Raw genomic sequence first — 14,735 nt, forward strand, 5'->3', positions numbered from 1 at the left:
CTGTTTGACATTTATAAAAATAATATGGCATGGAGGATAAAAAAGTATAAAGGAAAAGAACAGAATAAGAAGTCTGGTAAACACTAAATATATTCAAACAATTCTCACTAGCAAAATTAGGGCTTATTTATAAACAATACAACTTACATAATTACTTTTCTAACAGTATGGTGCGATCAGATTTCAGCCTGTCCTGTGCTGTCTCCTTGGTTCACGTTTTTTTTTGTCACAAATTATAGTCACTACTTTTCTCCTTTCGTTGAAGACAATTCTTGCACTGTTCAACACCTCCGATAACAATAACTTGCTGATTTGCAGTTTCGAACATTAATTACCTTAATTTTATTAATTAATAATGTTGTCTGCACGCTAGCAAGACCGCTCACTTTTTTTAACTTAAAGTCGACTTCCTTTACGTTTTCAAATAACAAACAGAAGCACATTAAAATCTGAAGATCTACAAAAGTTTTCTACCGTCATCTTTTATTTAGATCGAAGCGGAACGACAGTTCAGCTTCTGTTAAAATGTTTCTTTGACTGCGCAATCGCTGTATTAGCGTCCGCGCTAGATGCGCATCTTTACAGTTATGTAAATTATACAAAACAAATGTCTTTCAAAGGGTACTCAAAGCTTTCATAGGACGGAAATACCAATAATATTACAAGTCCTACAACTTAGAACTAATTAAACCTAACTAGCCTAACGACATCGCACTCATCCATGCCCATGGCAGTATTCGAACCTGCGACCATAGTGGTCTCGTGGTTCCAGACTGTAGCGCCTAGAACCGCTCGGCCACACCGGCCGGCCTCGAGCAGCATACCTCTAGCCCGCCTTCCACTCACGCCACAGCATCGACGTGCACGGCTCGATTGGTGCCGTCAAAGGATCACTTGGAAGAAGGAATCGTGCGCCGTGGTATTCAACGATGACTACAGATTCTGCACTCAGGCAAGTAGTTCTTGTTTCCGGGTACAACGTAGACATCGTAAGTACAGTGCCCAAGGTAGACTGGTCATTCCCAAGGCTTCAAATCTCGTTCAATTTTGGGTTTCTGGAGGGCACGCTATCCAGCGCTCTTTGTAGACAGAATGTTGTTAGACCCTTCCTTTTTCCGTTCTTGTAAGAGGAAAAAGATGTGTTGTTCCAACAGGATAATGCTCGCTCACACACTGCCTGTGAAATGCAAGACGTGCACCATCTGGTCAGCACGATCTCCGAACTTGTCTCCAATCGAGAAGGGGTGTGGAATTTGATGGGACAAGAAGGAAGTCGCGACTCGTCAACCCACAATTACTTCAGAATTAAGTGAACAGGACGAGCAGGCGTAGCATAACTTATCCCAGGACAGTATTTGCCATCAATACGATAGACTTGAAGCCAGTCAGCGCCTTAACTGCCACTCATGGCGGCTACAAAAAATGGTTCAAATGGCTCTGAGCACTATGGGACTCAACATCTTAGGTCATAAGTCCCCTAGAACTTAGAACTACTTAAACCTAACTAACCTAAGGACATCACACACACCCATGCCCGAGGCAGGATTCGAACCTGCGACCGTTGCAGCCCCGCGGTTCCGGACTGCAGCGCCAGAACCGCTAGACCACCGCGGCCGGCATGGCGGCTACACCATGATTCTATAAGTGTTTTAGCATGGGTCGATATATGGTACCTCAGAGACGTTTGAGCTAGTGATCTGTAAACGTAATCATTTCGTATACTCCGTATTAATTGTTGCAGCAATAAATCCTGAGTGTACTAGAAACGTCTAAACGGGTGTACTACTTTTTTCCGGCAGTGAGTACACTCGTCGAGCATGGAATTGTAAGGCCCTCAGTCAGTGATTAAGGGCTTCATAGACCGTGTAAGTATCCTGTATCCTCACACATCATAGATATTTATTATTTTCTGCTGTTCTTTATTATGTTCATTATCTTCCGTGACAGCACGAATCGCTTCGTGTGTATAGTGATGTAGCAACAGCTGGTTAAGTCCTGCGCAGTTGTGGAACATAATCCTTGGCTCCCCATAATCTTTCGGGCTGTATTGTTGTTGCTATGAGCGGGCTGGTCGTGAGATTTGATTACGGCAGATGGTAGTTGGTCGATGCATTCCTAAGATGTGGACACTTAGATACGTGCGACTTGAGACGTTAACTTTTTGTTTCTCAGAGGAAGTTCTAAATAAGCTTAATAGGTGGTGATAGGAATTTTTGGTGAGGCTGACGTTTCAGTGCGAGAGAAATTTGTAAAAAGAAGTGAAATAATGGTATTTCTCAGAGATTATACATTTATAGGTATATAATAAATAATAAGTTTGATAAAAATGACTATGGTTAGTTACAGTAGTAATTTTCCACATAGTAATCGCATGGAACTTAAATAATTTACAGTAACCTTGAAGCTATAAATTCTTAAGGTCGTAATTATCCATATTATCATCGCGTGCAACTTATAAATTTTACATTAACCTTGAAACTGTAAATTTATTTGTGGCGAAATAGGGATTTCTGGAAGACAGTTTGACAAAAGGATAAGTTGTGGTTGTAATAGTAGAAGAGGACTAAGGTGACATTGCCTTGACCATGGGAGTGTTACAATGACTATATATATAATATGTTTTAGTTTTTGGCGAGAGTTACATAAAATAATAATATTAGGTGTTGCTACCGAGAACAGTTCGTTAAATCAATGACGGGGGCGTGTGAGAGTCAGCGAACAGCTCCTCTCTTGGGTATTCGGCTTTTTTTGTAGTTACTGACGTGTGTATTTCCTAGGTGGGGACCAAAATAAGCTGCGGCCTCGTGCTGCATTATACGTATGGCCCTCCTTACATATAGCCTGCAGATTTTGTATACATTAAAGTGGGAAAGCGTTCTCAGCTGGTTTTCTTTGAACAATAGACCTATTCAGATAAGTGATTATACTGAACGATACCTACTGTGAAAAACTGACTTAATTGCAGTAATAAATTGGTTTATCTTCATAATTTCTATTATCATTCATCTCTGTTTTCATAATTACGTGTCATATTTCAAGTCAAATTGGCATCTTAAACAGAAAGAAAAGAACGTAAAAGAACGTAAAGAACTTCTCACTCTGATGCGCACCTGGTAGTTTTTTGGTTCAAGCGTAATGTCACTTTAGCATTGTGCCAATTGCACACCTATAGGATGGTCCATGATTATAGATCCAGTGGAGGAACTATGAACCCAAGGAGGAAGATGGGCAATTCTATTCGGACCACGGCTCGGAAGTTCCTATCAGGGACGCAGTGGGTAGCGGCCGACAATCTCCTCAGATGAATAATCTGAGTGATGTTTGATACCAGATTTATAAAATGTATCATTTGAGGCCAGAGTTTTGGGTGTCCCACTTCTCAGCTCACGTAGCGAGTTACTTCTGTCATCGGATCATTTGTAACAAGACCTGGGGAAGTGAAATTTCGATGAGAAATTATGCTCTTTCAGAGTGCACTGGGATTTCTCGTTGCTTTCAATTCTGTCTCTGAATAACTTCTAGTTGACTAAGTGTGGAAAATTAGACCTGTTCGTTACCAACAAGCATAGTGTATGCGACAGCGTGCTTACATAAACTGCGTTTATTTCTTGAATGTTTCTGCTGTGAGGCTTCCACTCTGAACAAGCTGTTCTTGATGGAGGCTGTGGAATGAAATAATTGGAGCCGTGTGTCACTATTAACCACTACCAGATGTGATTACGGTTTATCCAGCAGTTGTGTACAGTTCTGTCTTCTACGTTTTCACTCGTACATGCAGTTTCAAGATAAAGATCTACTGTCAAATTAATCATCGCGAATATACCTGTGGGATATGTGAATTCCCCCTATCCCTTAATGTCTTTGTTCCGGAGTGTGTCAGTTGAGGTCAGGGCGAAACTTGTTCCCGGGACACATGCAATGAAATTCTGCACGTTACTATTATTCCTTCAGTGTACTGTACTGGCGGAGGGACACTTACAGTACACATGGTAAATTACATTCTTGTTTCACATGGGTTTAGTTGTGTACGACTTTGTACACAACGGTAAGGAGAGGTTGGATACAGTGAGGTGTGGCAACTGTCACCGTAGGAAAGCAGGACAGGAGCAGAACTGATAGCGGAGAAGTTAACACAGTAAACAGAAGTCTTATCTAACTTGTATTTTTCCAAGCGTACAAGGACTTGTTACAGATAATGCAGGATAAATAGAGTCCAGGTCTCAATGACAACGAGGAAGAAGCTCACGGCACTAAAAACGAACTCCTAGTGCAAGTGGGATGAGTGGCTGCCGCTTGCCATCCTACATCGCGGCGGCAGAGGGCGCTAGTGATATGGAACTATTTGAGGCGCGGCTAAACATCTGTAGCAGAAGTAATGGAAAGTTTTATGCACTTATGAAAAATACCTGGGATGTGTTTGTATACATAATTCGTCCTTTATGTTGTACTTCATGCATTTAGCTTTGGTCGTTTCTGTTTTGTCTTTATCAGTGGTCAGTGGTCAGAGGTGTTCATTGCACTGGGCAAATTTGTATTGTTATAAACTGCGTTTGATGTTTGATTACTTGTGTGGTTACCGTCATGTATTCGTAGGAACTTAGTTGTTTCAGTTATACAGGGTGGGTCACTAACTGTTGCCACCGAGAGTAACTCCGGAAGTATGATATAGGCTGAAGAGATTGTGTGACAAATGGTGCATGGGACAAGGGGCCCACAATATGACGTTGGTTGTTGGTTTTTTGTTGCTAGGTGGGGTCACGTCCGAGATATGAAGGTCAGCATTGTTTTTTTTAAATGGTATGATATAGCTTGGCCCTTTTTTTTGATAGCGGCTATCGAGATGTGTAACAGTAAGGTCTTTGAAGGCCAAAGGACGGCATAAAGGTGGTACGAACGTCCATTTACAGTAGGTGTTCGATGTGATGACCATTGGTGTCAATTCTGTGCTACAATCTTCTTATCATGGACTGAGTGGTATTCCGTATCACTTCGGTACTTATAGATACATATTCTCTCTCGTATATTCGTATATTATGCAAATAGTAAATATTCCCTGAATACGGTGTATCCATCTAACGTGCCATTGACGTGTAAACATCATTCGAAGTTTATCGCAGTACATCACTAATAGGAACGGTAAGACTAGTATCGTCGAATCAAATGAGTGTGAATGATGTATTCCTTAGAAGAACAAGTCGATATGCTTCTCATTTACGGAGAATGCGAACGAAATTCATTGAGAGCTAGGGACTTATACTCTGAAAGATATCCTTATCGTACTCACCCTACACGTCGTACGTTTAAATATATGTATGATAAATTGAGAACAACTGGATCTATAACGCAACAGAAACATCCGGCAAAGGATAGTTACTAACGAGGAAACGGAAATTGGTAGTCTTGCCAATGTGGTTCGAGATCCTTCTGTCAGTTCGCGTCTAATCGCAAGGGAATATGGCACGGCCAGAGTAATGTTGTTCGTGTTCTGTATCGCCATAAATATCATCCTTACCATATCAGTCTCCACCAAGTATTAACTGGTACGGATTGCATGCAACGCATTGAATTCTGACGATGGGCTCAACTTCAGATTCAGAGCGATGACATTTTTATTAATTTGATTTTATTTACTGACGAGGCTACGTTCAAGACCCATGGAAAAGGAAAAGTTAATTTGCATAACATGCATTATTGGACAACTGAAAATCCATATTGGCTGCGGCAAGTTGCACACCAAAAACATTGGTCGGTGAATGTATGGTATGGGATTCTGGAGGACAGAATTATAGGCCCCCATTTCATCGAAGGAAATCTTAATTGTAGGAAGTACACCACATTCCTGCAAGAAACATTACGGTTGTTATTGGAAGAAATACGTTTAGGAACAAGGAACAGAACGTGGTATCAGCACAATGGTCGTCCGCCACATTTTTCGCTGATGGCTGTAAATGAGTTGCAGAGACAACTCCCAAATCGTTGGATTGGACACGGAGGAGAAGCGTAGTTGCCGGCTCGTTAACAAGTCTTGACGGCAATGGATTCTTTTCTCGTGGGGATTCGTAAAAGACATTGTTTATAAAGACGTTCCTACTATACCTGAAGATATACGAGAGCGAATTGTCAGCGAATGTGCTTCGATAAGTGTCGATTAAATAATGAATACTACTCAATCAATGATAAGAAGATTGCTGCACTGCATTGATAGCAATGGTCAGCGCTTCGAACACCTTCTAAAAGTGGATGTTCAAGCCACCTTTTCGACTTTCTTTGACCTTCCTTACTGTTACACATCATTAGATTCGTCTCGATAGCCAGTCACAAAATAGTCAAAATAGTACCAAACTATAGCATCCCATTTAAAAAAAGTTGACCTTCATATGTCTGACGCGACCTCACCTAGCAACAAAAAACCAACGTCATTATGGCCCCGTTGTCCCATGCAACATTTGTTCCACAAACTTTTCATCTCCTATTATACTTTCGGAGTTATTCTCGGTGACAATAGTTAGTGAGTTACCCTGTAGTATTGTGAGTTCCAAGTTCTGTAATGGATCTTCTTTGTTTTCCAGATTTATGGTCTTTAGTTAGATGTAATACCATACAGTAGTCGAATGCCATACTGGTGCAATATCAGTTATCAGTCAAATGCGATATCAGTAGGGTGCGAGTCAGGACCATTAGACACAAAGCAGTCAATTGCGTCGTTCGTTATGAGGCTGTCAATAACATGCCCAAAATTATCTACAAGAATCTTTATACATCCACCATCATATGGTCATAGCTTCAAGAAAAGGATGCTACGAGGAGTTCTCTGTTCACATAATCCGAAGTTATTGTAAATGTAGGTGGATTTTATGGGAGCACCGCTGACATTTAAGATGACTGCTTGGAAGACTTTGCGGCAATAAGGGAACAATGTACCAGAAGGTCTTACTGAGTGTCGTACTAAACACTCACGCATTACTGATTTGCAACACTGATCGCATCATATTCTCTTTTGTTCATATTCTTCAATTAGTACTCTTCGAAGGCTCTTTTAACTAGCAGTGAGAGTACTGAATAATTCTACAGTGCCACTTTTAATTCAGGACTTACCAAATCTGAGAATACGTTTACATCAACGACTGACGTAGAGCACTTCATGACAGATTTTACTATTTAATTGTACACCTACAGCCATAAAACAATTGTGGTAACTTGAAAATTTCGGCAGATGGTGGTTAACAGTATCCACCAGGTGCCCCTACCGATGCACAGGGTTTGAAAGGCACTTATTTTATCAGTACTTGTTTGTCCACATCAATCCCATACGCCCAAAATCTATAAATCCACAAGTGATCAATAATCTAGTTTTCATAAACAAGTTAGTAAACGACATCTTCTCAAGAAGAGAACTCCCTAAACAAATACATGAAAAAGTAAATCTAAACTTGAGAGATATCTGTCACGATGAATTTGTTTTTGTTTTGTGTGGTCTGGATTAAAAAAAGCGAATAAAATGACATAATACTAGAAGAATGGGTAAAATGCAAACTTTTTACCATCTTAACGAAGATTCAACGAAATGAATCACAACTAAGTCTCGGTTTTTGGCAGGTCCCGTAACATTTTGTCATAGGCTTCGATGAGAGTCGACGAAAACAAATAGAGCGTTATACATCGAGCAACAGTAGGAATGCAAACCACGTTGCTGCTTCAAAACTCATGATGAAAAAACCAGGTATCACATCAATAGGTAACGTGATCCACGTCTCAGTAACGGTGGAACTATCACTGCATTTATCATTGTTTCCCTTCTGGAGAGAAATGGCTGGCCTGTATCTTGGTTCTCAGATACGTACAGCTGAGCCTCCGCTATTTTTGCAGCGAGTACGTCCCTTACGGCTCTGTGTCAACGTCAAAAATTAGTGTACTCAGCGAGAATCAAGTCTGGGATCGGCGTACACGTATTTGATGAGCAAATATTATCTCAGGGGGTGAGAGGCTGGTTAGTTACCGAGTCAGTCAGTTAATTACCGACACTACCTCTCGTCTTTGTGATGTAACAGTGCACATTGTCTCTTCAACAAGACGAGTCTTCCATCATTACACCTGTTTGTAGCTCCTGAATAACAGTTGGATGACTATTTCAGTATAGACTAAATTATCTGTGTGAAGTAAATGTTCAAAAGAAAACTTTTAACGAATACAGGAAATCAACAGTGATTAAATTCTTAGGAGAAGGTGCAAGCTTGATGTCGGCAGAGGGCCACCTCTCGTTAATAGCATCCAGCTTGGCGCCTAAATATAATGCACTAATCTTCACATTGAGAGAAGATTCGAGATTAATCTTGTACGTCGGCGCCCAGTCTACTGATATTCACCATTAAACCGCCATCTGTCGTGCATTTTCCAGCCAAATACCAGTGACAAAAATTCCTTCTACGGCCAGATTTCTAAACGACTCCTCCCTCATGAACAGTCAAAGCATTGGTATCCATTGAAGACTTCTATCAGGAAAACAGGACTGTACTAAATTAGTTTTGTTTGGTTATGCATTTATATCCCATAGCAAGATAAAGCCCTTTAGGATCTCTGTTGCAACTAAGATAGCCTTAGTGACTCAACATTACTATTTGGTATTTAGGAGTCTCAACCACGCTAATTTGCTTTTCTGAGCGCTTCCAGTCAGTAGACCAACATCAGACAAATCTGCGGCAACAGCAACGCCCCTCTGTCCACTCGTCAACCGTAATTTGAATTTGTCTGATAATGGACTCGACAGAAAGCGCTCACACCAGTATGTAAACGTGATTCACACTGATCTGGTAATCATTACAATTTCTATCGTACATGTGAAATACATAATGATAATAATAATTGTAATAAATAATAATACAAATTCTATAGCAATAAATTAAATATTTAATATTAATTGGAAGTAATATTAACTCACAACTTGCAGTAATATGTAAGTTAGTGGAAACCGTAACTCATAATATTGCTGCCTTCAAATTTCACATTTCATCCGACAGTGAGAGTGACATAAGACAGAATCTGTTAAATAGTTTCTCAACATGAAGCTAGAAATTCCGCTGTTAATCTATAAAGCTCTTGATCACCTTCATCTTCCTCTAACAATTTACCGTCGGAATCACACAATAATCTTGCTGTTCATTCTGCGCAGATATTAATTGGTCGTTGGACATTGTTGACATCAGCAGCAATACTATCAGATTCTCGAGCTTTTAGGTCATTGGCTCGAACCTTTATTAATCTGTCTCATTTTTGGAATCACTAGCTTCATAATCAACTTCCACCTGTAGTGAAAACACCCAAAAATGCGAATGGGCCTCGATAAGTTTAAGTCTTAGATCCTCGTCTTTAGTCTCTCTTTTGAAAGTTACCTGATTTGTGACGGTCTGCACTAATCGTGAGAATAGGATTATCTCGTCAAAATCTATTTGTGCTTGCATCACCGTGCAACGGTTTTTCGTTTCCTTTCTACTCAGGAAGGTAGGGCCTTTTCCAGGTTGCTACCATTCATATTTTGCTCTACTTCCCCATTTTTGAAACTGACACATATTCGACCATGTTCCCCAGATTAGGCAAGATTCTCTGACCCATCGTCTAATTTTCAATTATTGTTACTCTTGTCAATAACATGTCCCTCCTTCAGTACTTCTGAAACACATTCAGTTAGTTTCAGCTTCTCTACTTCTCCTTCTATCTCTCTTTACCTTTTTCGTTAGACTTATTTCCACTTCATTCACATGTGTGACTGTTGTCTGGTCTAGAATGTCATGTGTCTGTACTCCAATGTTCACTTTTACCTCGTCTCTGCTGCTAAACATATTTCCAACAGATCCACACTCGACCTACCTATTCGTATCTACACACTAATAATAGGTCCACTGCCGTCTTTTGTTGAGCTAGTTTCGCTATTCCTCGCCAGACGAAATCAGCTTAAACATTAGTTTTCCTCATCTCTGTACCCTGTACTGGCTCTGAGCACTATGGGACTTAACTTCTGAGGCCATCAGCCCCCTAGAACTTAGATCTTCTTAAACCTAACTAACCTAAGGATATTACACACATCCATGTGCGAGGCCGGATTCGAACCAGCGACCATAACAATCGCGCGTTTCCGAACTGAAGCGTCTAGAACCGCTCGACCTCCGCGGCTGTCTATACCCTTTACTATTACTGAAGTTACCTATGCCACGATCTCCACAACACCCTCGTATCACCTTTATAGGATGTCTGTTTCTGCCTTCTCTTTCAGATATGTTTTCATTTAACGGCTCGGAAATAGGAATGAGAGAGGAGAAAGACTAACTGAGTTCGGCAGTAGGTTTCAGATGGTAATAGTGAATATCCTGTTCAACAACCACAAGGTGAGGAGGTATACATGGAAAAGGCCCAATGCCACTGCAACATTCTAGCTGGATTACATGATGGTCAGACAGAGTTTCCGAAATCAGATATTGGATTATAAGGCGTACTCAGATCACAATTTAGCGATAATGAAGAGTAATCTGAAGTTTAAGAGAATCGTTGGGAAAAAACAGTGCGGAAGAAGGTGGAATATTAAAGTACAGAGGAATGGTGAGACGCGTTGAAAGTTTGGTAAGGATGTGGACACTGCGTTGAAAGAATACCAGAGAATACTAAGCAGTTCAGTTTGAGTGGACATCTCAAAAAGAGCAGTCACAGATGATAGACAGACAAATATAGGTACTCGTACATGAAAGGTAGCTACGAAGAAACCTTGGGTAGCGTTAAGAGATGCTCAACTGATAGACGCAAAAAAGGAGTACCAAAATTCCAATGTAACGCAATATAAATGCCTCAGGAAAGAAGTAAATAGGAAATGAGCCAAGGGAAATGGCTTCAGGGAGGATGTGACAAAACCGGAAAAGAAATGATCTTTGGAGGGAGATACTCAGCATATAGGATAGTCAAAATAACCTCCGGTGAAATTGAAAGATATGGTGGTAACATCAAGAATGCAAGGGAAATAGACTATTAAATACTGAACAGATACGTGGAAACAATCCACTGAAGGCTTCTACTACGTAGAGAGCTTGTCTGATAACGTGACAGAAGAAACTGAAGTCGATAGGGGAGATAAGGAATGTAGCATTAAAGTCAGAATTCAAAAGAATTGTGGAAGACATAAAATCGTACGAAGCAGAAGGGATAGGAAACATTCCATCGGTATTTCCAAACTCACTTGGGGAACTGCCATCCAAACGACTGTTCATGGTGGTGTAGAATATATGCGACTGCTGATGTACCATCAGACTTCCGAAGAAACCGCATCCACGGAATTCCAGAAACAGCAGAACTAATAAGTGTAAAGACTATCGCACAGTCAGCTTGACAACTGGCACGTGTAAGTAGTTGACAAGAACAATAAGAATAACACTCAGAAGAATTGTTGTTTGGTTGATTTTGGGAAGGGGCCAGAAAGCGAGGTTATCGGTACCATCCGATGTGGGACGGATGGAGAGAGAAGTCGGTCGTGCCCTTTCAAAGGAACCATCCCGGAAATTGCCTGAAGCGATTTTGGAAAATTGTGGAAAACCTAAATTGGGATGGCGGGTTTGAACCGACGTCTCCCGAGTGCGAGTCCAGTGTGCTAACCACTGCGGTACCTCGCTTGGTACATAAGAATCGAAAAGGAAACTAAGAATCTGTTAGATGACGATCAGTTTGGCTTTAAGGTAAGTAAAAGCATTAGAGAGGAAGTCCTAACGTTGCGCCTGGTATAATGGAAGCAAGACTGAAGAAAACTCTGGACTCGTTCATAGAACTTAAAGACACGGAAAAAACGTTCGACAACATGTAATGCTGCAAGGTGTTCGAAATATCGAGGAAAACGGAATGCTGTAGCGAATGGTTGGTTATACAGTCAATTCCGTAAGAAAGTGTACGTCGTTTTCTGTATGAAATAAAAGACACTATCATATATATATATGTTAGCATGAAAATACATGTGGTTACTAATTGCACAGTTTCCTAATACTTAATCCAATCACCACGATTACCTATTATCGCAAATATTTGCGATCGGATGTGCATCCGGTGACATTCAAGGCCAAATTCATCATCGACACCCCCATTATGTTTCCACGCTGTACAGAGACGGCTGCGATGTTTCGGATCGTTATCCTCTTGAAGCACCCAGTTTGCCTCGTTCGAACCAAAGCTTGTTAGCGCTTCGAGCTTCTTAACGGACTTCAGAAGGCATTTTTGGTAAATATATGAATACAAATGTAAATAAGTGACGCTTTAGATATTTTACACTCATTTTAAACTGCGACCGACAAAAAAAATCATTCACCACCCTCACCGTTTATTTATACACTGTGCAAAAGCGCATTGATTACAGATTCGACATCGCTACCAGAGATGTCGCTGCGGACGTTACATTTAAAATTATGGTGTACTTATTCACCTGGAACTGACTATACACCATACGGACAAGAGCCAAAGGGGGTCAATAAGGCTGGAAGACCAAGAACGAAGTTCTCCAATTAAAAAGGGCATAAGAGTGTAAGGCAGGAATGCAGTCGTTTGCCGTAGCGTTCCATCTATACATCGAAGTAGTGAAGACAGAAATAATAGAAAGTCTCCAGAATAGGATTACAATTCTTTGTGAAAGGGCATGAATAATAAGTGTTGGTGATGAAATTCACATCCCTAATGAAGATGAAGAAGAACTGTAGGATCAGGTGAATGAAACGAACACTCTAATGAGTGCGGAATATGGATTGTAAGTAAAAGGAAGAAAAACGAATCTAATGAGTAGTAGCAGAAATGAGAATAGCGAGAAGTTAAACATTAAAATAAGTGACCACGAAGTCGGCGAAGATGAGAAATTCTGATACCTAGAAAGCAAAGTAATGCATGGCGGACGAAGTGCGGTGGACATAAAAAGCGGACTAACGTAGGCAACATGGAATTCGTGGCTAAGAGAATTCTACTTTTATTCGACCATAGGCCCTAAAATGTGGAAGAAATTTCTGACAATATAAATTTCGAGGCCTGGATTTTACGGTAGTAAATCATGAAGTTCCGAAAAGCCGGAACAGAAGAGAATTGCAGAGTATGAGGCATGGTGCAGCAGCAGAATGTTGAAAATGTGGTGGACTGATACTGCAAGGAACGAAGAGGTGAAGGAAAGAACATGTGGAGAATAGTGACAAGAAGGAGAGACAGAATAACAGGACCTGTGTTAAGACACGATTTTACTATAGCGAACTGTTGATGGTGAAAACTCGGCAGGAAGACAGAGATTAGAACATATCCAGCAAATATTTGAAGACGCTCGATGCAAGAGCTTCTCTGAGACGAAAACGTTGGGACAAGTGACGAATTCATGACTGGGCGCATCAAAACATTGTGTCGTTTGTGAGTTTCAATGAATTGAATTAAATGGAATATCACGTTTGTGTTCTGTTTAACATATGGCAGCTCTGCTCCGCGCCTCAAATGCTCCTGTATATGTGTCTGTTCGCATGTAATTTTCAGCACAGTATGGTACGTGATTTCGAAAGTAATAGTCTACGTCAAGCGTTAGTGTTGCGCGCATCGTTGTCACTCAAAATAAACTTTGAAACCTGGTCACAAGTTTCAGTTTAAAACGAAATAGTTACTTTCGAAGACCGAGCGTGAGCTTGCTTGGCTTATTTGAGCGATGAGTAAAATTAAAAAATATAGGAATACATATTTAGTAGAAAAAATATAACGTAATCATTATTCTTTTTTTCAAATCTAACAAGGCACAATTTAGGGAACTGTAAACAGATAAAAGACGACAACTGGTCCCATAATGTGAAACGCGATTATTACTCAGCTATCGTAATTAAGGAGCGTATAAACAATAAAAGTCAAAGTAACAAAGCATAAGTGAAAACCTAATTTTTAAAAACGCTGAATTTTGCTAGCATATTAAAACAAAATGAAAAAGTAAAGATAAGTAAGAAATGTTCAGCTAGCTGCCAAAGTTAGTGATTAGGAGGTGGACTCTTGTTTCCTTCAATTCGAAGTTGTGTAATAATGCTTGTAGATGGGTGGGTAGGAACGGCTGTGCCATCTCCTGCTCGTCTGCGCTTAAGTAAAGGGGAGTTGGAAATATGACGTCAGCTCCTGTACCCATTGGAGCGCTTATAATGACCCAATGGCGCTCACATTCTTGAGAGGTACTACATCAGATAATCTGGCTAACATACTGGTAACGTGAGATAACAAGGAATGCAACTCTTCAAAAATATCGAAATAAAAGATAACGCTTTAAGATAAATTTACATTATTCATGTAAGATCCAGCCTGGATGACATTCTTTGTTATCAATAATCCATTATTCCTGTATAAAGCTGAAAAGTTTTCCTTTCGGTGCAGTGAGCTAAATTTGCTTGTTTCGTGCCATGTTCCTCACTGACAGAATCCTCAAGCGATGTCTTAATCTGTGAATAAGTTCGTTCCTTGTGCCGAGTTGAGAAGGAACACATCTATTCGCCAAATAAAATCGAGTTTTAAAGAGGTTTCAGTATTACCTGTTTAATCGCTGGCGATCTGCAGGCACTTATCGTGTCAGATGGAAAGTGGTATTTTGGGTACACCTGGGATCGAAATCTGGTGGAGACCAATGAAGTGGGCGCAATGAAACTATGTTCCGCCTTGCTTGGTCTGAGCGCTGTTGCTTTGATGTGGCGGGTATGGGTTGGGGAGTGGAGGGGACGGTCGGA

Source organism: Schistocerca cancellata, chromosome 8, assembly GCF_023864275.1.
Source record: "Schistocerca cancellata isolate TAMUIC-IGC-003103 chromosome 8, iqSchCanc2.1, whole genome shotgun sequence".
Lineage (NCBI taxonomy): Eukaryota > Metazoa > Arthropoda > Insecta > Orthoptera > Acrididae > Schistocerca > Schistocerca cancellata.